This window comes from Cnephaeus nilssonii (genome assembly GCF_951640355.1).
Source record: "Cnephaeus nilssonii genome assembly, chromosome: 2".
Taxonomy (NCBI): Eukaryota; Metazoa; Chordata; class Mammalia; order Chiroptera; family Vespertilionidae; genus Cnephaeus; species Cnephaeus nilssonii.
In genome coordinates, this window is record NC_137073.1 from 46,695,042 (window position 1) to 46,722,930 (window position 27,889).

The following is a 27,889-nucleotide window of genomic DNA, read 5'->3' on the forward strand; positions in this document are numbered from 1 at the left end:
ACAAGGAATATAAGAGAATGTCCTGATAAGCTAGGTCTCATTTGAGGTGTAAACAGCTTAATGGACTCCCCCCTCCAAGGAATCATCTGTAGCTTAAGATCCCATGTCCACCCGGAACTAATATAACACTGTATGTCAACTGAAATTGAACAATAAAATTTGAAAAAAAGATCCCATGCCTTAATGCCTTACATATAAAAATAATATCATCCAGAGCGCTCAGACCCTGCCTATCACATTCTCGTGTGTGTGTGTGTGTGTGTGTGTGTGTGTGTGTGTGTGTGTGTTGGGATGGGAAGGGGGCAGAAAGTGAAGCTAACCTTTGCTCCCCAGATCAGAACACAATATTTGATCCAGAAAAGAAGATTGTTTTTTCTGCTGATGGGAACAGATACTGCAGAGAAGTTGCTGTTCCTCAGGAATGCCTGCCTTCCTCGTTCCATTGCTACTTCCTCTGCTTAAAGGTATCTCTGACGCTCCCGCTAGTCTAAGAACCACTATTATCTCCATCTTTATACTTACAAAAAGCAACATGCACTTCTAAAACATGCAGAACACACCAAGGAGGCACAAAGAAAATACAATCTACAATCCCCCTCTGCCACTTCTTCCATGAGGCCAGCCCGTTGACCCTGTTAGGAGTCACAGCCCTGGTTCTCCACACACACAGCAACTCAGCATCACAGGCACAGAGAGGGTGGATTCTTTTGTTCGCTTTTGGTTATTGTTGTTGATGCCTTCACTTAGATGTTACATACCTCATAGGCATCCTTATCCCTAAATCAAGTGGAATTTTAAATAGGCGCCTAATACTCCATATCAAACATGAACCATAATTTATTTGCCTATTGATGGGCACTTAAGTTGTTTTCTAGATTTTACTACTAAAAGCAGTGCCACTGTGTGTTGGGGGGTGGGAGGGTGAGTCCTTATTTCATTTTTTAAAATTCCTTTTATTCCTTTTATTCTTTTACTTCTGAGGCTAGATTTCTTCGGGGACTACTGGGTCAAAAGGATGTGTGACTTAATTTTATTATGTTTTACCAGGTTATATAATTGGACTCTGTACCTAACTTTAGGTTGTTTTTCCCAAGACCCCACCTCCCTGAATGTCCCCACAGCTCCATGCACAGTACCTTCAGCAGGTTCCCACGTACCTGTGCCACAGCTGGAAACCCCAATGTAGCCAGGGCCCTACGCCATGGATCCCTATGACCTGGGCCAGGGCAAGGCGTGCCTATTGTCACTCTTATGGAAGACCAGGTAGTCCCCAGCTCCACTGTTGAGAAGAAAATGATGTATGTCTGGCATCCTGCGTTGAAACTCGCTAACTGTTCCACTGAAACAATGTTTAGACAGTAGGTAGATGGAGGGGGACTAGTACCACAATAGTACTAGTACCAAAGGAGAGATACATTAGGGCTGAAAGTGGAAGGGTTGCCAGGCCAGTGTGGGAATCTGACCAACGTTTATACCACTGTTTTGAAGGGAAAGTATACTTCACATGCCAAACATCAAATGAACTTCCAGGACACTACTTATTTCTGAACTGGGAACATATCTTGGCAACTTGTGAGAAGCTCATGGTAGAGTCTAAGGCACAGCTATAGACACAGTGAGCTGATCATTTGACCATGGAGACTTTCTCCATTAACACACTCCCTTGGGGTCAGGTGACAATGAGTTGAAGGGCCCTGGGAGGGAGGGAGGCATATAGTGTCACTCCAGCAGGCCCCACCAGGACCCCGACTCTGACTCCTCGCCCAGCGTCCAGCAGGACTCAGCTTCAGTTTCCTTATTCACAAAAGGTGGATAATACCCATAGGTATTTCATAGGTATAGTTTGAGAATTAAAGGAGACAATGCATGCAAAATGTTTAACATCAGATATGGTACATGTTAAGTCCTCAATAAATGTTATACATGACTGACTACTGTTATTACACCTTGTGTCTTGGTTCTTCCTCCTCCTCCTAGAGTTCTGTGGCACAAGCTTACTCCAAAAAAACAAAAAACAAAAATACTGTAGTCTCTAAACGTCTGAGATCTGCTAGGTGCTGAGGGTTGGCAGGGACTAGGGAGATAACAGTGATGATGACAACTAGCAGACAAGCATTTCTTCAGGACTTAAATCCATGGATAATTATGCCTCCAGGAAAGTATTGGGGGGGGGGTGAGGGGACGCGAAGAACATGACCAAAATTCTGAGTAGCATGAGGGGAACGAGGCAAGGGGGAGCAGAATCATGGTCAGACTTGTTAAGAGTGGTACTGTTCAAAAAGGATTGAACTTGTATTCTTGAGACTGGTCTGGGGTCCTCTGACAACTCATTTCACCCCTCTGCGATGCTTCTAATTCATAAAAAGGAAGAACTGGACCCGAGACCTTAAACTCCACTCTTTAATTCTTCTCCACCAAGGCCGTGCAGAGTCTGACTTTGCAAAGCTGATTGGTCTCTGTGGGCTAAATCCTGGTGAAAATGAGGCACAGCACTTCCCTACTCTCCTTACACAGGCTCACCACTGCTTCCCAGCAGGTGCTGCACATTGACAGAAAGTGAGGGACAAGAGAGTCATCTCGCCTTGATTGGAGGCTCATTTCCCCCTTCTGATGACAATATGCTCATTTCAACCACTTCTGAAGAGAATGAGTCCCGTGGCCATCATGTTAGCAACCACTTGGATAGAAATGGGACAACATTTTCTTTTGTGTTCCTGCCAAGTTTCCAACTCTAGAGATGTGGCTTTTAGGATTTCTCATAAAAGCCCAAATGGCAACATAAATAAACTTACCACAATAATTGCCACCACCCTCCACCCTCCTCCAGCTTCCCAATGGAAACTCTTATCTTTCTTCGCAGTAGTTATCCTTCTTGAGCTCTCTCGGATTTATTACCTATGTGGGGCAATTCATCATCGAGGATAAATACTCTCTTCCATTGGGGAGGCCCATGCTTTGGGTGGCTGTCATTTCTATATGGTCTGCATAATTAAATCTGGGCTGAAGGAAGAAGGAGACTGTTGAGATAATGGGTTGCATTTTTCAGAGTTATATGTTCACAGAACAAGAAATTTGCAGTGAACTTTATTTCTTTTCTCTTGGGCACCTTGAAGGATGCAACCACAGTGTTTTAAGTCAATGTGATACAGTGAAAAGTGCATGGGTTTTGGAGGGACAGACAGTTCAACTATTGGAAGTTCTGTGAACTTGGATAAGTCAATTAAATAACTCTGAACGTTGGCTGCCTCATTTGTAACATGGAGTTAAAAATTTCTATTTGCAGGATTGTTATTAGAATTAGAAATACTGTCCAGCCAGTGTGGCTCAGTGGTTGAGTGTTGGCCTATGAACCAGGAGGTTGTGGTTCAATTTCCAGTCAGGGCACATGCCCAGGTTGCAGGTTTGATCCCCAGTGGGGGACGTACAGGAGGCAGCCGATCAATGATTCTCTCTCATTATTGATGTCTCTCTCTCCCTCTCCCTTCCTCCCGGAAATCTATCTATCTATCTATCTATCTATCTATCTATCTATCTATATACACACACACACACACACACACACACAGAGTGGCCAGATTATTATGATCTCTGAACGCATAATAATCTGGCCACTCAGTGTATATCCTATATAATAAAAGGCTAATATGCAAATTGTCCCCTCGACCAGGAGTTTGACCAGCAGGCAGGCTGGCCAAGTGCCCATGTCCCCTCCCCCTGGCCAGGCTGGCCGGACCCCACCCACGCACGAATTCATGCACCGGGCCTCTAACACACACACACACACACACACACACACACACACACTGAGTGGCCAGATTATTATGATTTCTGAACACATAATCTGGCCACTCAGTGTGTGTGTGTGTGTGTGTGTGTGTGTGTGTGTGTGTGTGTTTTCAATTAGAAATACTATTTATAAAGTATCTAGTTTTGTACCTGGCACATAGTAGGTACTTAATACTCATTATTGTGACTAATTTCACATAAAAAATAGAATGGGGAGAGAATTTACAATGTATTAGTTTAGTTTTTTAATAATATTATTTTCTATAAATATAGCGAATAATAATATACCTTTCAAAATATGTAATAACTAAGCCTGAGGAGGTATAACCAATTGAAGATACTCAGGATGGGATGCTCAGTCTTAGTCCTGTCCTTAGCAAGGGGCTTTCAAAGAGAAGTTTCTATATAGATCATTCAAGACCAGGCAGCCTTCCCCACAAGGGGAACCAAGATGGTGGCAATTTGGAACAACTTTGGAAATGAATATTGATCTAAGAGTATTAAGTGTGACTGGTTGTCCTTCTCTCTCATTAATTAATTAATGCATTCAACAAATGTTTATTGAGCACCTACCCTGTGTAAGGCTTTGTTGTAGGTCTTAGAATAAAACAGAAGTCTGCATTCATGAGATCTCCTGACCTCCCATAAATATTCCCATCACCAGATCAGGGGCAGAGGCCCTGAAAGCAAATGTTCTAGAATATTGCTGTCCAAGATGGTTGGTAGCCACTAGCTACATGTGGCTATTCAATTCAAATTTTTATTTTAACTAATTAAAATTAAATGAAATTTGCCCATTTTTGATTGGGTTATTTACCTTCCTTTTGTTAAGTTGTATGAGTTCCCTGTAAATGTTGGAGATTAAGCCCTTATCGGTGATAACATTGGCAAATATGTTCTCCCATGCAGTGGGCTTTCTTGTTGTTTTGTTGATGGTTTCTTTTGCTGTGAAAAAGCTTTTTATTTTGATGTAGTCCTATTAGTTTATTTTCTCTTTAGTTTCCATTGCCCTAGGAGCAGTATCAGTGAAGAAATTGCTTCGGCATATGTCTGATATTTCGCTGCTTATGGATTCCTCTAGTATTTTTATGGTTTCCGGACTTATGTTTAAGTCATTTATCCATTTTGAGTTTATTTTTGTGTATGGTGTAAGTTGGTGGTCTAGTTTCATTTTTTTGCATGTATCTGTCCAATTTTTCCAACACCATTTATTAAAGAGACTGTCTTGACTCCATTGTATGTTCATGCCTCCTTTGTCGAATATTAATTGAGTATAGTGGCTTAGGTACATTTCTGGGTTCTCTATCCTATTCCATTGGTCTATACATCTGTTTTTGTGCCAGTACCAGGCTGTTTTGAGAACAGTGGCTTTGTAATACAGCTTAATATCTGGTATTGAGATCCCATCTACTTTGCTCTTCTTTCTCAGGATTGCTGCAGCTATTCGGGATCTTTTTTATTCCAGATGAATTTTTGGAAAGTTCATTCTAGGTCTGCGAAATATGCAGTTGGTATTTTAATGGGGGTGCATTGAATCTATACATTGCTTTGGGTAGTATGGATGTTGATTCTACCAATCCATGAACACGGTATGTTCTTCTATCTGTTTATGTCTTCCCCTATCTCTTTCTTCAGTGTCCTGTAGTTTTCCATGTATAGGTCTTTTACCTCCTTAGTTAAATTTATTCCTAGGTATCTTAATTGACCTAAATAGATACTTTTCAAAAGAAGACAGAAGGAAGGCCAAGAGGCATATGAAAACATGCTCAAAGTCACTAATCATCCAAGAGATGCAAATCAAAACGACATGAGGTATCATCTCACACCTGTCAGAATGGCTGTCATCAACAAATCAACGACAAGTGTTGGCGAGGATGAGGAGAGAAAGGAACCCTCGTGCACTGCTGGTGGGACTGCAGACTGGTGCAGCCACTGTGGAGAACAGTATGGAGTTTCCTCAAAAAACTAAAAATGGAACTCCCATTTGACCCAGTGATCCCACTTCTAGGAATATATCCCAAGAAACTAGAAACACCAATTAGAAAGGATATATGCACCCCTGTTCATAGCAGCACAATTTACCATAGCTAAGAATTGGAAACAGCCCAAATGCCCATCAGCAGATGAGTGTATTAAAAAATTGTGGTATATCTACACAATGGAATACTATGCTGCAGTAAAACAGGAGTTCTTACCATTTGCAACAGCATAGATGGAACTGGAGAGCATTATGCTAAGTGAAATAAGCCAGTCAGAGAAAGATAAATATCACATGATCTCACTCATTAATGGACTATAATGAACAACATAAACTGATGAACAAAAACAGATCCAGAGACATAGAAACATCGATCAGACCGTCAAACCTCAGAGGGAAGGTAGGGGAGGGTGGGGGTAAGGGTGAGAGATGAACCGAAGTACTTGTATGCATGCATATAAGCCTAACCAATGGACACAGACAACAGGGGGTGAGGGCATGAGTCGGGGGGATAGGAGGGGTAATGGGAGAATAAGGACACATATGTAACAACTTAATAAAGAAATTTTAAAAAATCAAACTAAAAAAATTAATTAATTAATTAAATGAAATTTGAAATTCAGGTCCTTCGTGGCATTGGCCACGTTTCAAGTGCTCAGCAGCCACATGTGTCTACCCTAATGGATATTAGAGATACAGAATACTTCCATCATCACAGAAAGTTCTACTGGATGGCACTGTCTCTGGAGGCAGTTGCAAACTGATACCGAGCAAGCTGAAACACGTCCACTGAACTACAGGATCTGAGGTGCAATCACAATGCATCCACAGCCATCTAGCCTGCCAGACTGTCCCAAATGCGCTCTCCATGGCGGGCTCTGAGGCTGGACTAGCCCTTCTCCTTGAATATCCTCAGGCAGTAGAAGGGACCCCAGCTCACCTATACCTACATTCAAGTTTTCTTCACTGGAAAAACATCCCTGGTTAGATCTTATCTACAAAGGACCTATTTACTGATCCCATCCCCTCAGATACCCTTCAACCCACTGTTTGGTCCCCATTTTGTTTTTCCCATGGAGCCCCAATCTTGTGGCCCTCGTGTTTAATTTCAGATAACCAGTCTAGGTCTCTTCTGCCTTGCTACTGTGTTTGGACATAGGCCACCAGATCTGATCCTTGGCATGCTCTCTCAGAAACCACTTTGTATCTACCCCCTGGCCCTCATATGCCACTTGGTGCAGAGTGTCTTACATCACCTGGGAATGGTCAAAGTGGACCATTTTATAATACCAGGATATTCTTTAGTAAATTACTACGTTACAAAACTCTCTGGTAACTGGATTCATGCTTGAAGTGTTCTTGGGCAAATGAGCTAGGCACACAAAACTGAACTTCTGACTCATGTGGACTCACAAATTGTAACTGTTTATAATTTGTAACTTGAAAACAATGCAGAAAACTCAGTACAATCTCTCATAGTGGAAGAATGTAATGACCTGGATAATTAAAAAAAAACAACCAAAACTTTCAGTTTGATTTTAGAATGAGTAAGAGAATTGATTCTCTCATGTAACAGATTTATCTTCCTAATTACTTTGTGCCTGGGCTAAAATTAAGAACAGTGTCCCTTGTTATGCACCTATCATGCATAGAAGGAGATGGGGGCGGGGGGAATGTGAAACAATGTCAGTGAGGGACAGCTAGCATGGGGTTTTAAGTTTTGTAGGCGGGGGGATTTCATCAAGTTGATGATTTGTGCATGAGGAGCAAAGAGCTAATGCTACAGAAATAAACTTATTTGTCCATTATATTTTTTACATTGTTCTTTTTTAATTGTTTTTCTACCCCTTTCTCCTTTCCAAATGCCACTTCCACCCTCCTATGGATGGCTTGACCTGCTCATTTTGCCTTCCTGTTCATTTCCTCCCTTTGGGCATATCCTGTCACTCTGAAAACATGGATTCTTAGCTTCCTCTTTTTCAGTGATTGCTGGCCTGGCTGCCTCTTCCACTTCTCACTTCTCTCTTTTTCTTTCTCTCTCTCTCTCTCTCCCCCCCCTCCCCCCCACCCCACAACTGACTTCCCACTCTCCCCTCAATGCACCAAGTATGCTCCTGCCTTAGACCATTTGCACTATTGTCCTCTCTCTGAAACAGCTGTTCTCCGGTAGAACACAGGTTTAGTCCCTCACCTCACTCAAGGATTTTTCTCAGAAAACTCTTCCCTAACTGCTCTATCCCATTTCTCTTTCTTTTTAAAATTTTATAATAGTTTCATAAGTTGAGATTTCATGTATGTATATATGTATGTATTTATAAACTATTTTGCCTCACTAGAATGTAACTACCATGAGGGTAGAGACTATATCAGATGACTCTTGCTGAGTAATAAGTCTCTCGAAAACTTAGTGGCTGAGAACAGCAGCCATTCTTTTAGCTCAGAATTCTACAATTTGGCTGTTTGGACTGGGCTCAACTGCATGGTCCTCTGGTCTAGGTCAGGTTTGGTTATTCTTGACTGGAGCTTACTCTAACATCTGCATTTGTTACCCAGTGAGCAGAAGGTTGGCTGACTCTTGGCTAGAGGGTCTTGGTGGTTTTTCCCATGTGACTTCTTATCTCTAGCTGGATAGTTTGGGTTTTATATGGTGGTCAGGGTCCCAATATACAAGTGCTATGCATGCCTCTGAATGAGCTACATTTGTGACAGTTCCATCGGCCAACCCAGATTCAAAGGTCCTCCATGCAGAGAGAGGAATCCATGGTTATTTTTACAAACTATTCCAGGGTTATTTTTACAAACTATTTGTTTTATTCACTTTTGTATCTGTAGTTTAAATGCAGGCTCTCAATAAATACTATTTGAATTAATAAATTGAGTTTATTCCAGAGGGCTAGAAATAGGAAACACAAAATCTGCCAGAACACCATCACAACTGGATGCTACTGCTGTGACTGTCACCGCTGTATTCCCATCATCCCCCCGGTCCCACCATTCCCAAAGAAGATGTGCACCAAAGCTTTCTCTATGCACGGCTGGCTCAAGGCATGAAATCAGCTGGAGCTTCTGATTGGCCCAGCCTCGCTCATGTGACTGCCCTGGCTTTTAGGAGGTGGGGGAGGAAGACAAGCTAGAAACACACACACACACACACACACACACACACACACACACACACACATTGGGGAAATTATCACAAAAGAAGGAGATGGATTCTGAAGAGATCAGTCCTCCCCAAATCCCCACAGGTGTCCAGTAAACACCTACTATTTAGAAACTGTTATAAATTGTTCCAATGCCTATTTTTTGTTAATTGATAATAGTTGATATCCATCTTGACCACACACACACACACACACACACACCCCATGCAAACATTAATTTGCAGATGAGGAAACCTTTAAATTTGGTCAAATAATTATTCTTCCTGAAAACAGCTGTTTAGTGAATGAATTAATTATTTTGTGCCTTTAAAAAATCATTTGGATTGCATATAGAGGCTGCAAAGTTCTCTGTGTATAGAATGCTTGCTACTCATTTATCTCACAAAGGAATCACTAGGATGACTGGGGGAAAAGTGCTGTAACTGTCATTTAAAGTAGTCATGGAGAATAACACACAAAGACCAGGCACCTCTGTCCCTTGAATAAATATGTGCATCCAAAAGTAGAAGACCTAGAATTGGTTACTGTCATGCAGAGCAGAAGACAATTTCAAATGTGTTACATAAATACTCAGAAGCAATAATAGGATCTGTGGCCTTTAAATCAAAGCTTCTTACAAAAAAGGGGGAGCTATAGAAAATACCTAACCCACACAAACTGGTATAATTTTTCATTATGTCCTCCAGTGTTTAGAAGACAGTTATATAACCACCACCCTGACAGGCACACACACACACACACACACACACACACATATGCTGAACAGTGCCCAACTTGGATCCAATACTACTTTTGGTTCTTTTAGCTCTTTACCTAGAAAGGGAAATCATGCTGGTGAACTAGGCCTAAGTGGGGTGTCATTCAGGATGAAACTCTTAACTTCAGAGCCTATGGTTTCAAGGGGTCCAAGGAGGCTAGAAGCAAGTCAGGCAGCACCCAACTGCCTGCCCATATCCCCCTGCCCTTTCCACACCACAATCTGTCAGCCTCATTTCCCAGTGCCAGCTCCTGCATTTCTCTGCCTGAGGGTTTTCTCTAACCATGAAGTCTGCTTTCCTGCCTATTTGGCAGCAGAAAACACAGAATCAACACTCCCCAACCCAGGCACGCTCAACCAGTGGCCAAGGGACTAGTATCCTAGGCAGAGTTTCCTCGCCCCTCTAACAGGATCATTCGGAGGCATATGCTCTCCCCTAAGAACAAACATCTCCCGGGTTTCCCCGGTGGGGATGAAGCTCCAGTAGCCCATGGAAGCAGCCACTGGACAAAGCCAGCTTTCCTGGCTGCCTCCCCTTTCCTGCTTTATTCCCCCGCCCATTGTCAGAGCCTCCTTCACCTCCTTCCTGGCTGGCTCAGAGTTAGTTTATGGAGGAACCCAAACCAATACAAAGCTCCAGCCTTCCAACCACCCCTGCCCCCAACACACATCCTTGCCTAACACTTGGTTTGGTCCTTGGAGCTCCTTGCTGTTAGGATAAGGTCTAGGTGAAAACTCAGAACCCCAAGGAAAGCCTCCTGTCCAGCCCTGTGAGCTATCTATATCTTAAAGAGCAGAAGAGATTTGAGGGCAAGCTAGGTAGGTGGGGGTGAAGGGAGGATGCCAAGAGTATGGGTCGTGAAGCACAGCACACCCCAGAAGGAGGCAAGAAGGGGCGCATCTCCCCTCTCTCCCCTGCTTGGGGAAAGCTGTGGTAGAGGACACGGCTCTAAGGCAATCAGAATGTGGCAGATGAAGCCCATCACCTTAACGGTACCAGGAACCTCTGTGCTGTCACTAAGCCTCGATTTCCTCATCTTTAAAATGGGAAGAAGAATAATAATACCTACCTCTGGAAGCTGTTAGAAGTAAATGAAATAGTTGCCCGGCTGGTTGAACATCGACCTATGAGCCAGGAGGTCATGGTTCGATTCCTGGTCAGGGGACACGCCCAGGTTTCAGGCTCGATCCCCAGTGTGGGGCATGCAGGAGGCAGCCAATCAATGATTCTCTCTCATCACTGATGTTTCTCTCTCTCTCTCCCTCTCCCTTCCTCTCTGAAATCAATAAAAATATTTTTTAAATGAAATAGTCCACATAAAGCATTAAGCACAGTGCCTGCCACACAATAAATGAATTGTTTTATTACTCGTTAATACTGTCTCAGGATTACCTTTCTAATGTTAACTAATATCATTAAACCTTGAATTTCTATGTGTCCTCCTGACCTGCTAAGGATCCAAGACCAAAGCAAATGGTAACTTTAAACAGTCAGTTGGCACCATCTGTTTCTGTCTTCTTCCTCCTGCTCTCTCACCAGCGCACACGCACCAGGCTACCCACTGCTGTTCCTGCCCATTTCCTTCCTGCTCTGTGACGTGGCAACCCCAGGGCGAGGGTGTGGAGGGACGGGAATCTCCTGTGCTTCAAACCGTGCAGAGCAACTGCAATGAAAACAAAAAGCAGAAAGGGCCAGTAATACTCATGGATACCAGGTTACCCCTTGTGTGAAAGCACCTTATCCCGCATCCTCTCCTGCCCAGCCTGCTCCGCTGCCTCACCGCAGGAGCCGCTCCGCAGCCCAGGCAGCCTTCCAGAGACGTCTTTCAGGCGCTTGCAGCAGATGTGATCATTATAAAATGCACCATCAGAGGGCCCGGGTATTTATCTGTTTGCCTCAATTTCAATTTTTACTACCTTTCCTTTAAAGACAGCTAGACACAGATTGAGCCATAAACTGTCAGATTCCCTATGTTACGAGGCTACCAATTTCCTGAAGTGCGAGATGATTTAAACCCCCAATCAGGACAGACAGGCAGATACACTGCAGCTCCAGTAGGAGCTGTAAAGCTCTCAAGCCCTTTTAACCTCCATCAGCTCGGAGTATTGATAGAGACAATAATCGCACCTTCAGAATGAGGTGCAGTTCATCGGAAGCCGGCCTGGCTGGCTGGAAGTGACTGTGGACTCCTCACCAAAAGCCCCCCTTTCCCTCCGACCCCAGCGGGTTCAGGCTGACAATGCGCTGGGTGTGCTGTCAAGATGCAGGAAGATGGTGCAAACTGCAAGAGCCAGGAGGCAGGCTGGCGGGAATCCTGCCTGCGAAGCCGTTTTGGAAGCCAGCCATATCCAAGCTAATACACTTGCAAAGACCAAGCCACACGAGTCCTCTGTGGCACCCTAACAGGTGTCGCTAGTTTTTTTTTAACCGTTGTCTTTGTTCTGAGCTTGATCTTGGTTGGCGATTTGTTTTTCCTCTGGATGGACAAGATGGAGGAGAAGACAGGAGATACACTTTGGAACATGATTTCCCAGATGGAACTCTTTGCCTGGCAACTTCAACACCTTGAAGCTTGCCTGGTTCTGGCAGATAAGGATTTGAACGCTACCAGTTGAGCTGGGAAGGGATCCCAGGAAACGGCGGTAGGGGAGGAAGGGAGAGAAGTGGGGAGAGGAAGGAAGGGAGCCAGGATGTAGTGTGTTAATGAGCGGGTTTTTATTGTCAGCACCTGGGACTCTGTCTGGGTGGACGCATCCACTCCAGGGCTGCCCCTCTCCAGGGGCAAGGAAGCTGCGGTGTTTACCCACAGTTCCTGATGAGGGCTGCTTCCAGGGGGGAGCTGTGAGCGCAGAGCCAGGCCATGGGAATCCACAGGCAGTGCACCAGCAGCATCTGCTGCAAGCCCTGTTCCAGGCACAGGAGCAGCTGGCGGCCGGGAGCCAAAGCAAGCACCAGGAAAACCCAATCCCAGTCAGGGCCAGCAGCCCGAGAAGAGGAAACGGCGCTCCGAACATGGAACATGTGGTGATGTTTTGCTAGGCGCGCTATTGTGGGCTCTGAAAGGGGCCCTCCGAGAGGATTTGCAATGCCTATCAAACCGTCCAGAAAGGAGCTTCCAGCTCAGCGGTGTGGTGGCGTTTGGTGGGTAACAGGCATGGAAAAGCGGAGGCCTGCTGGGACTGGGGGCTAATTAAATGCAATCCTGTTCCTCCTTCCTTCGCTGCTGAAACACATAAGCCCAAATCTCCTAAAAGCTCGAAATTTGCAGCCATATTCATCTCTTTAATTACCGTGTCTGGTTCGCTTTATTTGTGGGCTTGGGAGCTTTTTACAGCACTTTCACATCTCTGTGCAAGGTGTCAAAGAATCATAAAGACCCGGGCGAGGGGAAGGGGGTTGGGGGGGGATAACCACGCTCACTCGGGCCAATGACTGTGCTCCTGGCCCTTCTTTACATCACTACAAAGGCATGTCAACAGCTCAAAACTGAAGGGACAACAAGCTGGCAAAGCACTGAGGCCTGAGGGACCTAGGACTAGAATTGATTGGAAAAAGGCAGCCAAAGCCGCTTGTGGAGGGAGGCCTGGGTATGTCACTGGGTCCTGCCTTCAGCCCAAGGACCTCTTTTCCAGTTGCTGAGAGTGTTGCCGGCATTCGGCTCATAGCCTGGTTCCTCTGAGGGAGTGACCCTTAGCTGAAGGGAGCTGCCATGTCCATGTCCCTGCGAGGAGCCCCCCTTCAATAAGGTCTGAGTGGGCTCCAAGCCCCTTCCTCCTCGCCTCGCTTGGGACATCTCTGAAAACCACCCCAGCTCCAGAGCTCCCTGTGGCTGGGGCCTTGGTTGCAACTGCAGCCCAGCTCCCCTCCTCTGCCTGCTCCCCTCTCACCGATGCTGACAGCATCCCCAGCAAGCTTCCTCCACAGAAAGTGCACCTCAGAGCATGTCTCTCCAGAACCCAGTGTAAGGCAGCTGAATGCCAGATGTGCTGCAGCTGGCCAGGTGTTCCTGGAGAGCACTGTCTTGAGGAAAACATGGACGGGCGGAAAGACACACCCAGGGTGGATAAGCGGCCACCGGATGCCTGGCATTTCCCCGTATGTTACCCCACAGTGCTCTCACAGCACCCAGATAAATTAGCACATTCAGTATGGTGGAAAATGTTGGTGCAAATTTCTGCAGTGCAAAATGAGTAACTAGTACCATCACAAAGGTAACAAGACAAGTGAGAAATTGGGGATATGTGCAACATGTATGATAGACAAAAAAAAAATAATTTTCTTCATATATAAAGAACACTTGAAAATTAATTTTTAAAAGACCAGCAACCAAAAATAGTAAAAAGGCAAAGAGGGTGAACTGAGTTTGCAGAAAAAACAAATTACAAAATGGCCTTTTCACTTATAAAAAATATTCAACCTTACTCATAAGAAAATAAATGTAAATGATTGCTAACCTGAGATATCATTCACACCTAACAGGTGAATCAAGATCAAAGAGTTGAATAGCACTCTGTGTGGGCAGGCGTGTGAAGTAATAGGTATTCTCATAAAATCCTGGCAGGTGCATAAATTGATACAACCCTTTGGAAGGCAAATTGGCAGTTTTAAATGCACATATGCTTTGGCTCCTCAAGAATTTGTCTCTTAAAGTATTTATAAATCCAAAAAGTATGCAAAGGTGTCCACACAGGGCTATTCATTATAACATGGCTTATAGTAGCAAAAGACCAGAAATCATCAAAATGTTCATCATTGCATGCTAGAGTCAATAGATGTATAGTAAACCCATCAACAATACACTCTTCAGCCCAGTGCCCTGCTCAGCCTGCAAAGGATCAGTGTGGGGGCCAACCAAGCGTGAGGTCAAAAGAGCTGGCTGTACAGGCTACAAGTTAGGCAGAGCCCGCCCCAGCGCCTCCCCAGCCACCCAATCACTTTTCTGGGTTTGGTCAACTTGACCATCGCTCTGGGCAGCAGTCCTGGATTAAATAACCTTTGCAATTCATGATAAATGGGGGTAAAAACACATTTATCACCAGTTATATTTTGCCAGATATGGTGTTGTTTGTTCTATCATTAGTGTTTCACTTTAAGAAAAGATTATTTCTAGTGTAAGTTTGAATTATGTTAATTTTTGGATGTTCAAACCAATCCTAAGGAATTTTTTTTTTTCAGTACTCTTCCGCCAGGGAGTTTATTAAATAGCTTTCATCACAGAATGATTTAAAAGCAAATCTTCCCTAGGTTCATCCTATTTGTTATGGTCTTGAGCATCTTTATTCAGAAGAGTTCTGAGGGGTTTATATAATTCTGTCAGCCATAAATTTCTGTGTTAAGGGAGTAAGAATCTTTGGAGCGAAACTCTCTTAAAATATTTTTCAAGATACTAATTCCTGAAAAAAATTAACAAAGAAACAAACCAGAACAGAAAAACAAACCCAAAGCCTCAGAAATGTTCATCTGCTTCTTCTCGATTGGAATCAAAATTCTTAAAAAGCCCCTAGATGGTCTTCAGAGATAAAACTACAATGGTGGAAGAGGAGATTAGGAGAGTTCCAGGTACCTCTGTCCACTGCCCCTCCACTAATGCCCGCTGTCCTCGCCACAAAGAGGCCTGGAGGTCTATTCACAGCAGGATTCATCGACACAGGCACAGTGTCCGGGTTCTGTGCCACACAGGCTGAACAGTACTCTGTAGAAAAATGTCCAAGGCTCATAACCTCAGAATCCCACACCCAGAATTCAGATCCCTGAAAACCTGGACTAGCACTCACGACTCCCTGCCTCAGCTGCAGAGCCCAACCCCTTGTATGTTGCAACAAAGGCTGAAGAAGAGATGAATTGTGCTGGGCCTTGTCAATTCATTGCAGGCGTCCAAATGTCATAAGAAGGTGCGGGGATACTACTCTATTGGTGTAGCTCTTGAGATAAGCTGGGGGAGGGGATGCTGTGCTTGGGGAACTGAAAAACCATCCTTCGTGTTACACAAATGAACTAATGCATCATCCATCACTGGTGCTTGAAAGGACTTTGGATCACGTGATGCATTATTTTCCACTGAAACCTGCACATTGTTTTTAATTGCTCTACCTAACTGCATGACAGGACACTTGCTTGGAGTTCAGATAGCAACTCCTCCATCAGGCCTTTTGGCAGCTTCGGAGTGAGCGAGCGTTCTTGGCAAGGGGACTTTCTTAGCTGTGTGTTGATTAATAACTTGCGCTGCCCCCTCTCATTCTCTCATCCTCTCTTCCCAACAGCCCTTCCCCCTTCTCCCAACACATCTTCCCACAAAGCCCTGGCTCCCTTCAATCCCAGGCCAGGAGTTGGATGCAGGGCCTGGACGCTCTAGAGGGAGTCTGTGCTGGTGCTTAAGCCACAGCAAATGAAGTGAGGGCTAAGGGACTGGCAGGGAGCCCGCTTCTGCCTCCTCGGGCTGATGTATCGTGGGAAGTTGTGCCAGGGGCTGGTGGGGACAGCCCGTTTTATTAGGAGTCAAGGCCGCAACATGGAGCCTTTCCAAGGCGTCTTTCACATGTCCTTGCTACTCCTCTAATAAACCGAGATTAACCCCAAGTGAAGCACATTTGCTGGAGAGAGCCTGTAAATTTTACCTTGCACCCACCGTGGCCCTGAAGTGCTGGCCTTGCTTTTGGCAAACACAAAGCCAAACAAATGAGCAGCCACTTGCTTGCTTCCCCTCCACGCAGTACAGGGCACACCTCTCAGGAAGCAGGTTTACTAATGGGGGCCCCAGCATGGGTTACCAGTGCGCACGCACGTGATAACCCAACACTTTTTTTTTTCTAAGACAGAGTCCCCCCTCCTCAGCACATCCCCTCACTCCTTGCCAGAGCCAGCTTCGGGGTGTGCAACCTGAGCCACTGCTCAGGGTCCGGGGCTCAGTAAGATGCCACCGTTGGTTTCATGCTTGGCTACTGCCCTCTTGAAATCCTTGCTACATTTTCATTTTGCAGTGGAACCTGCACATCATGTAGCCCGCCCTGCTCCTGGCTTTATGGATCCTGACCCGGAGGAAGACCTGCTGGGAGGACAACCTCTGCCGAAACACCTCCTGGGGTTTGTTTTTTTGACATGAGGCTGCGGAGTTTGCAATATGGGGGCTGGCCAGGTTCTCACAACGTCATGGTGATATAGTTCTTTATTGCCAAAGCCCCCTTGGCAATATTTTTGAAACACTGTAGAAATTAATACTTACCAAATGATTAGTAAATCCCAGACCCTGTTCTAAGCACTTTCGTGCATTTTATCCTATAATCCTTACAATAGCATTGCGAGGCAGGCACCATCATTACCCCATTTGAAAGATGAGGAAATGGACTCTCAGAGAGTTCAAGTAATTTGCCTCAAATCAAACTCAGATGCAGTTAACTCCAAACCAAGTCATTTTAACCACTAGACCATACAGCTTGATTATAAAAGGAAAATATGTTCTCCATTTCATTGGCGGTAAGATTCATGATTGATGTGTTGATTGATTATGAGTGTGGAGATGAAGACCGGATGGAAGGAAAAAGTAATAGAAAAACATTTTTTCCCACTGAGTACACAGGAGACTGTACACTGATAATGCCAGAGTGCCATGAAGAAACAAGAATCTCCTGTAGCTTTTCCTGTTCACTTTGGTCTGGGCATTTCATTTAAGGCTGTTGGCGTGGGTAGCTGTGCGAGCTTTGGCTCTAGGACTGGGGGGTTCGTTATCCCAAAATGGGTGCCAGGCCTTCCAGCCCTCTATCTTCTCAAATGCTTTTAGCAGACCAAGGATAGTCCCAGAAGCCAGCATCAAGGAATCGTCTATGATAAGCCATCGTCATCTAATAATCAGGGGCAATGTTTATTCATTGTTATGAACCAGTTTACAAGTATAAACTTATTTAATCTCCACAACAACCATGTGAGGCAAGCATTTTCATTGTATTTTACAGGTGAGGAAACTGAGGCCCAGACAGATGAAGCAATGTGGTAAGGTAACTCTCAGAGCCAGGTTTTGAGATAAGGCAGTCTAGGGCAAGAACCATGCTCTTCAGCCCTATACTGTGTGAAAGCTGCATGTCCCCTGTCAAAGGCACTGTGCTGAGGACAGAAATCTAGAGAGATGAGTAACAAAGAGCGGAAGGACCAGTGGGTTTCCGATCCTGGAACCATATGCCCTTTCTCTCTGACCTCCCCCTTTTCACCTAACACTGATTGGATGCTTGTTCACTGGGAATGAGACCCCTTGGGCCAGCACCAGGGGCTAAATGGTTCTTTATTGATCTGGGTTACATTTTAGATATGTCCATAACTCAAGAATCCAATCTTCCTCAATTTCCTTACTACACCTACAAGGGAGTGATATCTACGTAATCTGAGGGAACCTAGTTCTTGACAGTTATTTCTTATAAAACCACTCATCAAAGAATAGATTCCCTAAGTGAATGAAGAAGACATTTCATGAACCCTGCTATATCTCCTTTAACTTCTCACTGCACCCCTGAGAGGAAGGTATCATTAGCTCCATTATACAGATGGGAAAGCAAGTTTAGTAACTTGTCCAAAGTCCCACTGCAAGTAAATGAGCTGAGGATTCCAATTTCACACAGCTAAAATGAAACCCAGGGTCTAAGCCGACATAACCTCTCCAACTACTGTGTAATGAAGCCCAGCACCAGCCCACCCTCTTGCATGGAACAGTGCAGCATCTTATCTCTCCGCATGAACTGTGCTGCCAAGGTCATGTATAGCCTCCAAGCCTCCACACCATGGTTTCCTAGTCAGTACTGGATACTCACTGATGTTTTCTCACATCTGAAGAGGTTCTTAGCAAACCTTTTTCCTTAGGACTATATCATACTAATTCAGAATTACTTGATGGGACAATTTCATGATTACAGAATATAGTAATAGCAACTTACCATCTACCAAAACTATTCATCTTCTTTTTCTTCCTCTTCTTCGCTTTAGCTCTGTAAGACCAAGAAAGGAGTCATACTTTAGAAAAAGCATCACACCAGATGTCATTCACTTTGCAGCTGTAGAGGTTACTGTGAACTGAAGGAGCCCATAAAAGGAGTGCTTTCCCCCTCCCTCTGTCCCCTCACCACCACCATACAGATGTAAGCACCTAGGCACGCACACACACGCACTCACACACTCTCAAACAGGTTCACACAATCACACAGGCAAGCCCAGAGTGCGCATACCTGCATGCACACACACGTGTATGCTCACACATGCACGCACACCCAGGCCCTCATACACACACACACACAGACTTGCTCATTCCCCAGGACCCACTGACGGGGTGCAGAGGTTCTTAGAGGGCAGACCGTCCAGGTAAACAGTGTCCTGTTCTGAGAAGCGCCTTTTCCCTCTCCTCTTAGACACATTCCCTCTTCCCCAGAAGCCAGCCTTGGGACTCACCGGGTATATTCAATTAACAAAGGCTACTGTCACTTCCCCACAATGACAGCAACGTGACTCCCCACTGTCAGCAGAATTTTCAACTGGTGGGCAGCACTGTCTATCCATTGGCCAGTTTTCTAGCTTTAGCCTAGATATATATATATATATATATATATAATTATGACTAATAACTCTCGCTCCTCCCAAAGTCCAAGATGGTGGCAGCTAGGATGCTCCGGGGAGCAAATCAAGTGCACAGGTTACAGGTGCAACAGGCGAGACAACGGGGTCCTGAAGGAGCAGCTTCTGACAACAAACAAGAGAAAGAGAGGGAATGCGGGAGGCTGGGGAGCCCAGCGAGCCCTGTGGGAGCTACGGAACGCTCCAGCCTGCGTGGGGCTGGGAGGCTGGGGGGCTGGGGGGCTGGGGGGTTGGGGAGTTGGGGTCTCGGCTCTAGGGCTCTGACTTGCAATGTCCCCGCAGGAAGGTCACAGCTACCTGCCTGAGCATTCTGCCGGGGAAGCGGGGAGAGCCAGCAGGAACTCAGCCCCTCACCTCTGCTCCGGGCCTGGGAGCGCCAAGGCAGGCTCGTGCCCAGGGCCTCTGCGGCTGCGCGGCTCCCGGAGGCTCCAAGCGCTTCCGCAAACCACCAGCACGTGCCGCCCACGGAGGGAGGGCCGTTCCACGGGAAGCACTTCCGTAGGACAAACAAGGGCGAAACTGTGCGGAGGAATTCTCAGAGGCCAGAGGGGCTGGCAGGTGCCATGGTTCGTGGCGCCCTCCGTCTCCAGAAGGAGGCTCGGGCCTACCTGCAAGGAAACTGCAGCCAGTTCCCGCCACACGCTCCAGCCCCTGGCGGCCCGAACCCAGCGGAGGGCAGGGGGACAGGCCGCACTGCACACACCTGCCCTGGCCTCCCAGCCCAGCGGCTCCGGCTGGGGAGGCCGGGGCCCGAGGCCTGACGCTCCTGCTCAGCTCCCACCTGCTGCCTACCCACCTGCACACACAGTCTCCACAGAGCCTGCTTCTGCATCCTGCCGCTTTCGCAAGGCTGGGAGGGACAGCTATTCTGTCTCATTCATATAAACAAATATAGAAAGTAAAACCAAATGAAAAGACAGAAGAGTATATCTCAAATGAACAAGAAAAATCCTCAGAATAAAAACCTAAGTAAACAGAAATAAAGAATTCAAAGAAATAGTCATGAGGATTCTCACCAAGCCTAAGAGTGGAACAGATGAATGGATAAAGAAACATTGAGATATATATATATATGAAATGGAATATTATTTGTTAATAAAATATGAAATTTTGGTACTTGTGACAACATGGATGGATCTAGAGGGTATTATGCTAAGTGAAATAAGTTAGGCAGGGAAAGATAAATACTATATGATCTTACTTATCTACGAAATCTAAAATAAACCAAAATAAATGAATAAACAAAAAATTAATCAGCAATATCCCTTACTAAGCACTCCAAAGAAAAATGTACTAAGCTTCCTTTGGCTTCTGGGAGCTATATAATTGTTTATTGTAAAAAATAAAAATTCTTACTTAGAAGTGCTGATTTCCTTTGTAAAGAATTCACCATGCTTTGAAAGAAATCTCTTAGTGCACACAACACATGACTCCACTGATACAATGTACCAATACGCTTGGCTTGCCGGTCTGACCTTGTCCCATAAAGTTCTGGAGAACAATCACTACAGGGCTCACAGAGAATTAAAAAGTAAGGTTCTTCTGAATAAACAAAAATTATGAGAAGGAAAACTCTTGATTTGAAAGCAAAAGTTAAAATGTGTTGAGTGGCATGAACTGCTTAAAAAAGGGAAGTTACTTCCGAAGATATTCAGAAATTCTCACGGAGAAAAAAATAGATGTGGTGTGCAGACCTCCAGCAGAGGGGCAGCCCCGGAGGCCTCGCCTAAGAGGTGCAGGCTGGATGCTACCTCTGCACCCACTGCCCCAACCCTGTGTCCTGCCTTGCTGCCAGCTGGTCCCAGAGCCATCAAGCAGTGCTAAATATAGGCCAGGCTTTTTTCTTTTTCTCTGTGCTGCGGAAATGATCATATTTTCGTCCAGATGAAAGCAAAGCAAGTGACTACTTTTTCTGGAAAGCATATGTTTATAATTCCTAATTTTGCAAGAACCGGGCAGTGTAACTTCAGTTTATTAAACATGAATTTAGCACATTTGCCAAAGTGGTGATATTTATTCCCGCTGAACTTGAAATTATCTTGGATGTTCAAAGAGATCTTTACTTATGAATAGGCAAAGAACAACAGAACACAATGCATCGGGTTGTTTTTGTTTTTTGTTTTTTTTATTTTTATTTTCCAAGAGCAAGAAAATGATAGGTTAAACATTTACTGTTCTTACAGTCTTTATTTTATTTCCATCAAGTAAGTAAAATTTTTATTTTGGCATTAAAAGAACCTCCACTGTATGAAATATACAGGTTTACGATTGGCCAGATGTTTTTCCATTGGATTCAATTGGCTATTAGGAATACACAAAAATTGGCTTCTCCAATTTTCCATGGTTTAACATATGGAAATGGCCAGAGAAGAATAACTATACGTAGGTGAAGAGCTGTTGTGTTTGCCAAAGACATTTACACACAGCATCTCATTCTGAGCCTCCTGCAACCCTGTGATACAAGTTCAATTACTCTTTTCGGACCCTACCACAACAATGGAGTTAAAAAAAAAAATCATTCCATAGGAGGAAAACTTCTAGAGAAGGTAGGCAATTTGGCCAAGGTTTCATAACTAATCCTGGAGGAACTGGAACTAGAACTCAGACTCTCTAACTCCCAGATCACTCCTTTTGACCACACGTTCTATCTGAATTTTCCAGTAGAGTCTGGTGGCCATTGGCAACATGGCCTCCTGTGTTGGTAAAGAGATTTCTTAACAAAGTACATTTACGATGGTGCTGAGAGTTCCCAAGGCCTTCTGAAGAATTCTGAGTGTACCCCCAAGCTCATCCTTCACCTGCCCCGAGTACATAGGACCTGCCTTTAGTGTTGATCTCGCCTGCTGATGCCTACTCATCAGTGTGACTGCCAGGAGCGCTGTGTTGAGAAGGCATCTTTGGCTAATTATTCCAGGACCAATGAGCAAAAAAGTCATGAACATTGGCCAGTGGACAAGGGCAGGAAATGGGCGTATGACTTGAGGGGCAGGGATGTGGCTTGGCTTTACATGGCATATTTCTGACCTGAAGGCGAGCATTTTCTTACAAGCCTGTCCCGAATACCTGTGCCACACATAATTGTGGCTTCAGATGACTGGGACTTCCTTCAGAGTACAGATCCTTTTTCTTTTCTTTTGGGGGATGTAGGTGGGAGGGGAAAGGTAGCACACTGTGTAAACCATTACTCATTAAAATCTTACGTCTAGTGCTGCCGTGATCAGATTCTTCACGAGACCTGCAAGGGTTTCCAACTGGAAGTCTCCCTCAGAGTGTTTCCTTGAGCAAGTTCTGAGGTAAGCAGTGCCTTCAACGTGACTGCTCTACACAGAGCATTTGTTCCTCTGTGCACGGCAGGCTCCCTGCTGCCTGCGGACTACCCCCTCTGCTTACCTGCCTATCCAAGCAGGCGTCTGAGGTTGTCTCATAGGCACAGGACATGGCATGGGACACAGAGAGGCAAGAGGCTTGGCTCCAGAGAGAACGGGGCATCTGCATTTTGGAGTACCCAAGCAATAGGGCAAGATTGAAAAAGGGAGGCTGCCAAGTGAGAGGGGTTACTGAGATACAATAAAAATACACCGGGCAGTTTTGCTTATCATTGAACCACCACAGTGAGCTTTTGGAGTTCTCACCACTACCATTTTGCAAACAAGCTGAACCTTCAGCATCAAATAACATCAGAAAAAGGGGTCTCCTCCCCCACCCCCATGCTTTGCACCAAAGGTGGGCAGGATTGGCAGCAGCCCAGGCAGGAGGGTGGATTTCTCTCCTAATCCTAAATGCAGGGAGCATGTGACCTGGTGAATAGCTTCCTCCTTTGTGGAAATGCTCTCTCATTTGCTTGTTCTCTACCCTCACTGCCTCATGACAAACTATTTCTTTATAGAGTCCCTGTTCCTGTGCCACCCTGTACCACATGGGGAGTCTTATTGCTTTTGATCTCTTTCTGATTAGTTAATCCCTTTGCATGCTCAGGTTTGTTGTTTGTACATACTCTTTTTTAAAATGATAAAAACGCAAAGGTAAAGCAATGCATTCTTTGATTTTTATCTCCTGCAGATTGAAAATGAATTCTAAGTGTGTTTTCAGAAGTGACTTGCTTCCTCCTAGATTTCATTTTTGTGAGGCTAAGAAAGCAATTGAACAAGGAGTGAGGGTTGCAGGGACTACAAATATGACTCTGTATTAGATTGTGCTGATGGCATGCATCAAACAGAGTATCTTTTTCTATGTACTTCTTTTCTTCACTTTAAAATCTGAAATTATGAAGGTGCAAGACTGTTAGTATTTTCTTATTAACTGTGTTTATTTATTTATATCTACATTAGTCTAGTAAAGATTTAAGGAAGCATAATGTATAAATTTCTGATCTATATTCAGGAGCAGTTCTATTTGATTTTTTAAAAATCAAATCTACTTGTTAATGATTGGCATGTTAATGATTTAATGAATACAGGGGGTTTGATTCATTTACATCATCATTTACATTTCGTCAAGATGTGTTTTCAAGGAAACACTTGAGGTCCTACTCAAAGTGCTCCATTTCTCAGCAGGAGGGTCTTTTATTTTCCATAAGCAAAAGAAAGCCAACCTCGGAAGCCTGACTGGCATCTGAATCAGGAGAGGTAACGTGATCTCACCAAGGTCTCTCAAACCTGGAGGAGCCCACTTTTTCTATGTCTATGTTTGTCCTATGAGGTTCATTTCTCTATAAGGTACATAAGTCTATACAATTTCTAAAAGAAATCTAGGAGTGACCAATAGCCACCTCCCCCAGCAGGCTGAGAAAATGCCCAGAAAGCCTCAGGACCCAGGCACAGGGCCTGTTTTGCACCCGGTGAAGAAAGCTGAATGTCCTGCGGAACCTCGAAGTCAGGGTGTGGCTGGGCATCCTTTGCAGGTACAAGCTGAGTCATGTTCATGTGGAATAGAGTGGTTAGGACGAAACAGTGGCATTTGAGATGACTTTAGTAGGACACCGGCAGAACAAAAAATGTTGAAGGCATTGTGAAAAAAATCACTCTCTGCTGTCATTTTCATTTCTCTTTCAGTACTTCCAATGACTGTAGGAGAAAGTCTCCCCTCAGCGTTTAGTGGACATGTAACACCCCTCTCACTCCTGCTGAATTCATTGTCAACTAAGAGCTGGCATCAGGATAAAAACCTTGCGTGAGCCCTGGCTGGTGTGGCTGAATTGATTGAACATTGACCCATACACCAAAAGTGGTGGTTCGATTCCAGGTTGCAGGTTGCAGGTTTGATCCCTGGTCAGGGCACATGCGGGAGACAGCCAATTGATGTTTCTCTCTCTCTCTCTCTCTCTCTCTCTCTCTCTCTCTCTCTCTCTCTTCTGCTCTCTAAAATTAACAGAATAAAAATAAATAATAAAGCCGTGGGTAAGAAACAGTAGTTAGCTAGTCTAGTGTTTCACTTTTTTTTGTAATCAGACTCATGTTCACCCTTTCTACCAGGTGATGCCAGTCGTCCATTTGAGTGATATAAAGTCATCTTCTGAAACAAATATATCCAAGTATTTTTAAAAATAAATTTAAAGAAAAAAATTAAGTGAGTTAGATAGGTGGTATGTAAATGATGACATTTGGGTAACGGGGGGAATAAGATAAAGGGCCTCCAAGGAAGGACAAGCAGCTGATGTCCTGAGAAGAGTCCGCATTGACTGCAGAAGGGCTGAGTCTGAGACCAGAGCTCCTCCGGAGAAGCCGCAGGAGGCGATGAACGCCTGCCTATTGGCTTCCCCACGGAGAAGCTGGATATGATAAAAATATTAACTTTTCACAGATGGGTGGTTTAGGATCAAATGAGATATTGTAAGAGACAAGCTTATCACACATTGTCAAGTATAATACCATGTAGGGGACTCCAACAATAAATGAGTGGTTGGGGGGTGGGGGGAGAAAGAAAGATAAAAGGGAGTGCAGTTGAAGGAAACTAGTTCATTAGCTAGAAAGAAAATTCTGCTGTCGCTGTGGGTAAGTGGGCCTGGTTCTTGGAAAAGCAGGAAGAGGCCCCAAATGTGACTTGTCTTGCAGAAGGGTAGGTATCAGAAGAATAAAAATATCAAAATCAAACAAACAGGAAAACTGGCTTCAATGGGAGGACCCAGCGGGAGGGATGAGAAAGCTTAGTAGCCCCTGAGCCTGGGTGCCTCACCTTCCACCTGCTCCGGTCCATCCAGAGGACACTGCACACTGACAGGTCCCACGCCTGCGGCGCCGCAGTGTGGGCCCATCACACCCCCAGCTGCCGAATGGGCTGCTCCACGGGTCCCAGATGGAAAGGGACAAAGACACAGCAAACCCCACCAGGCAACAATGTTGTCAGCTTCCCTTGGTGCTTAACCTACAAGTGGGAACAGTGCCTGACAGAGTGGGTGCCCAGGAAGCATTTGTTAGAGAGTGAAAGGAAGAAGAAAGGGAGCGGGAAGGGGAAGAGAGACGGGGAAAGAAAGGGGGGAAAGCCCGTTCCCAGGCCCCAGCCCGGGCTGCGGCGGCTGAGGCCGGCATTCTGTCCCAGGCCCCCTGCTCCTCTGCCTGGAGGTGACAGCAAACGCAGCAGGGTTCCTGAGCGCGGGTCTGAGTCCAGAGGAACGAACTTTCTTCACCTTGACCACTTGCTAGTGTGTGACACGGGGCACATTACGAACGTTCCAAATGTCTTCTCTCTGCAGCGTGGGAGTGATCATCCCAGCTTCAGAGAGTTACTGCTTGTACGAAATGAGATAAAATATGTGCATGTGGTCGATGGGCCAGAATTGTATTTTTAAATATTACTGTTGCCATTACACAGCCTCTACAAAAATGCAGCGAAATCATTTTGATCCTGTTAAAAGTGGGACATGATGTGGATTTTCATTCCATAAACATACTCTTATACTTTTGCTTCCTAATTAGACTGTTATCTGTCATGCCTATAATTCCTGTGTAATGAAATTGAAATTAAATGTCAATTTACTTTGAATTACAGAGTAATTCTATGTAGACATGCCACGCACTCTGCATTTCGTTAGAAGATGACAACCAAAAATACCCTGACAGTCCCTCTGTAATTACAAGTGATCTGATTAGGATCAGTGTGACAAACTACCTGCCAACACCTGACAAGGAAAACCTGAGCTGGCGGAGGGGTCGGAGGGGTCGGCAGAGGGTAGGAGCAGGAGGGAGGGACACGAGAGCTTACCGCGGACCTCACCCTTCCCAGGAGCCCGCAATATCCTGGACCAATGGCAATCACTTTTGCAGGCAGTGGGGGAGATCCTATAAAAGGGGGAAAAAAAAACCAAACACTTAGCTACAGAACATGCCAAATGGCGCTGCTTCCTCTTCACTCCCTACCCCAGCTCCTTGAATGAGGTTGGTGTCTGAGGTCTTGAATCCCCGTGCCTCACAGACAGAGGTGAATGTGCAGAGAATCCGTCAGTCCTCATCTAGGAATTTTATCTGTCTGTAATGCACAAAGGGGCTTCCATCCTGTGACTTAAAAAGGAAATACGGCAGATAACATGAGGAAATGGTGAAGAGCAAATGTGGTGTCCCCAGACTGGTCAGTTCTCCTACCCAAAAGGCAGCGAGATGCCCTAACCGGTTTGGCTCAGTGGATAGAGCGTCGGCCTGCGGACTGAGGGGTCCCAGGTTCGATTTCGGTCAAGGGCATGTACCTTGGTTGCGGGCACATCCCCTGTAGGAGGTGTGCAGGAGGCGGCTGATCGATGTTTCTCTTTCATCGATGTTTCTAACTCTCTATCCCTCTCCCTTCCTCTCAATTAAAAAAAAAAAAATCAATAAAATATATATTAAAAAAAAAAAAAAAGGCAGCGAGAGCAGCCACTGATAGAAACTTTACCCAGAGGATGAAATGACTTTCAGTGTGTAGCTAAGGGTGACGTGACCTTTGCTTTCATGCTCAGTCAGGACCCCATCCCTGCCAGAGCTTCTCCCACTGTGAGCGCTCCTGCTGTAAACACCGTCAGAGTGCTTCCTGCCCTCCTCTGCCTGCCGCCTGACCCCGAATGAGATGCCTCACTTTCCGCCATCATGCTCCCTCGCTTCTCTTTAAATCCAAAGCTAATGCACATCCTAGCCCGGCTGCTATAGAGGTGGCATTGAGCCAGCTGTATGCTCGCCTGCTGGCCAAGGACATGGGCAATGTGAAACGGATTCTGATAGATCTGCCTGGAAATTTTTTAAGGTCACTGTGCTCGTTGCATCTGTCTCTTGTGTTCTGAATATTTCAGAGTTTTGCATAATGGGCAACATGAAAAAGTCAACATTTCCCCCTTTTCGTCTGCCAAATTCCATGGATGAATTTAAAAACACAACATTTTCTCTGAAAAGGAAATTGTGATAGCTGAGTAGCTTTTAAAACGAAGCCTACTATTGCCCAAAACGTAAAGTCAGTCATCTGTCTCCTGAGATTGCCTTTCCTGGTAGGTCGTTTTGGAATTCAAGAGAACCCAAATGGACCTCCAGGACTTCGGCTCGGCACGGGATGAGCTTGGCTCTTCCTTTAACACTAATTTTAACTCAGCATGATTCTCCTGATCCAGAAGGTCAGCTCAGCTGTTCACAAACCAACAGGCT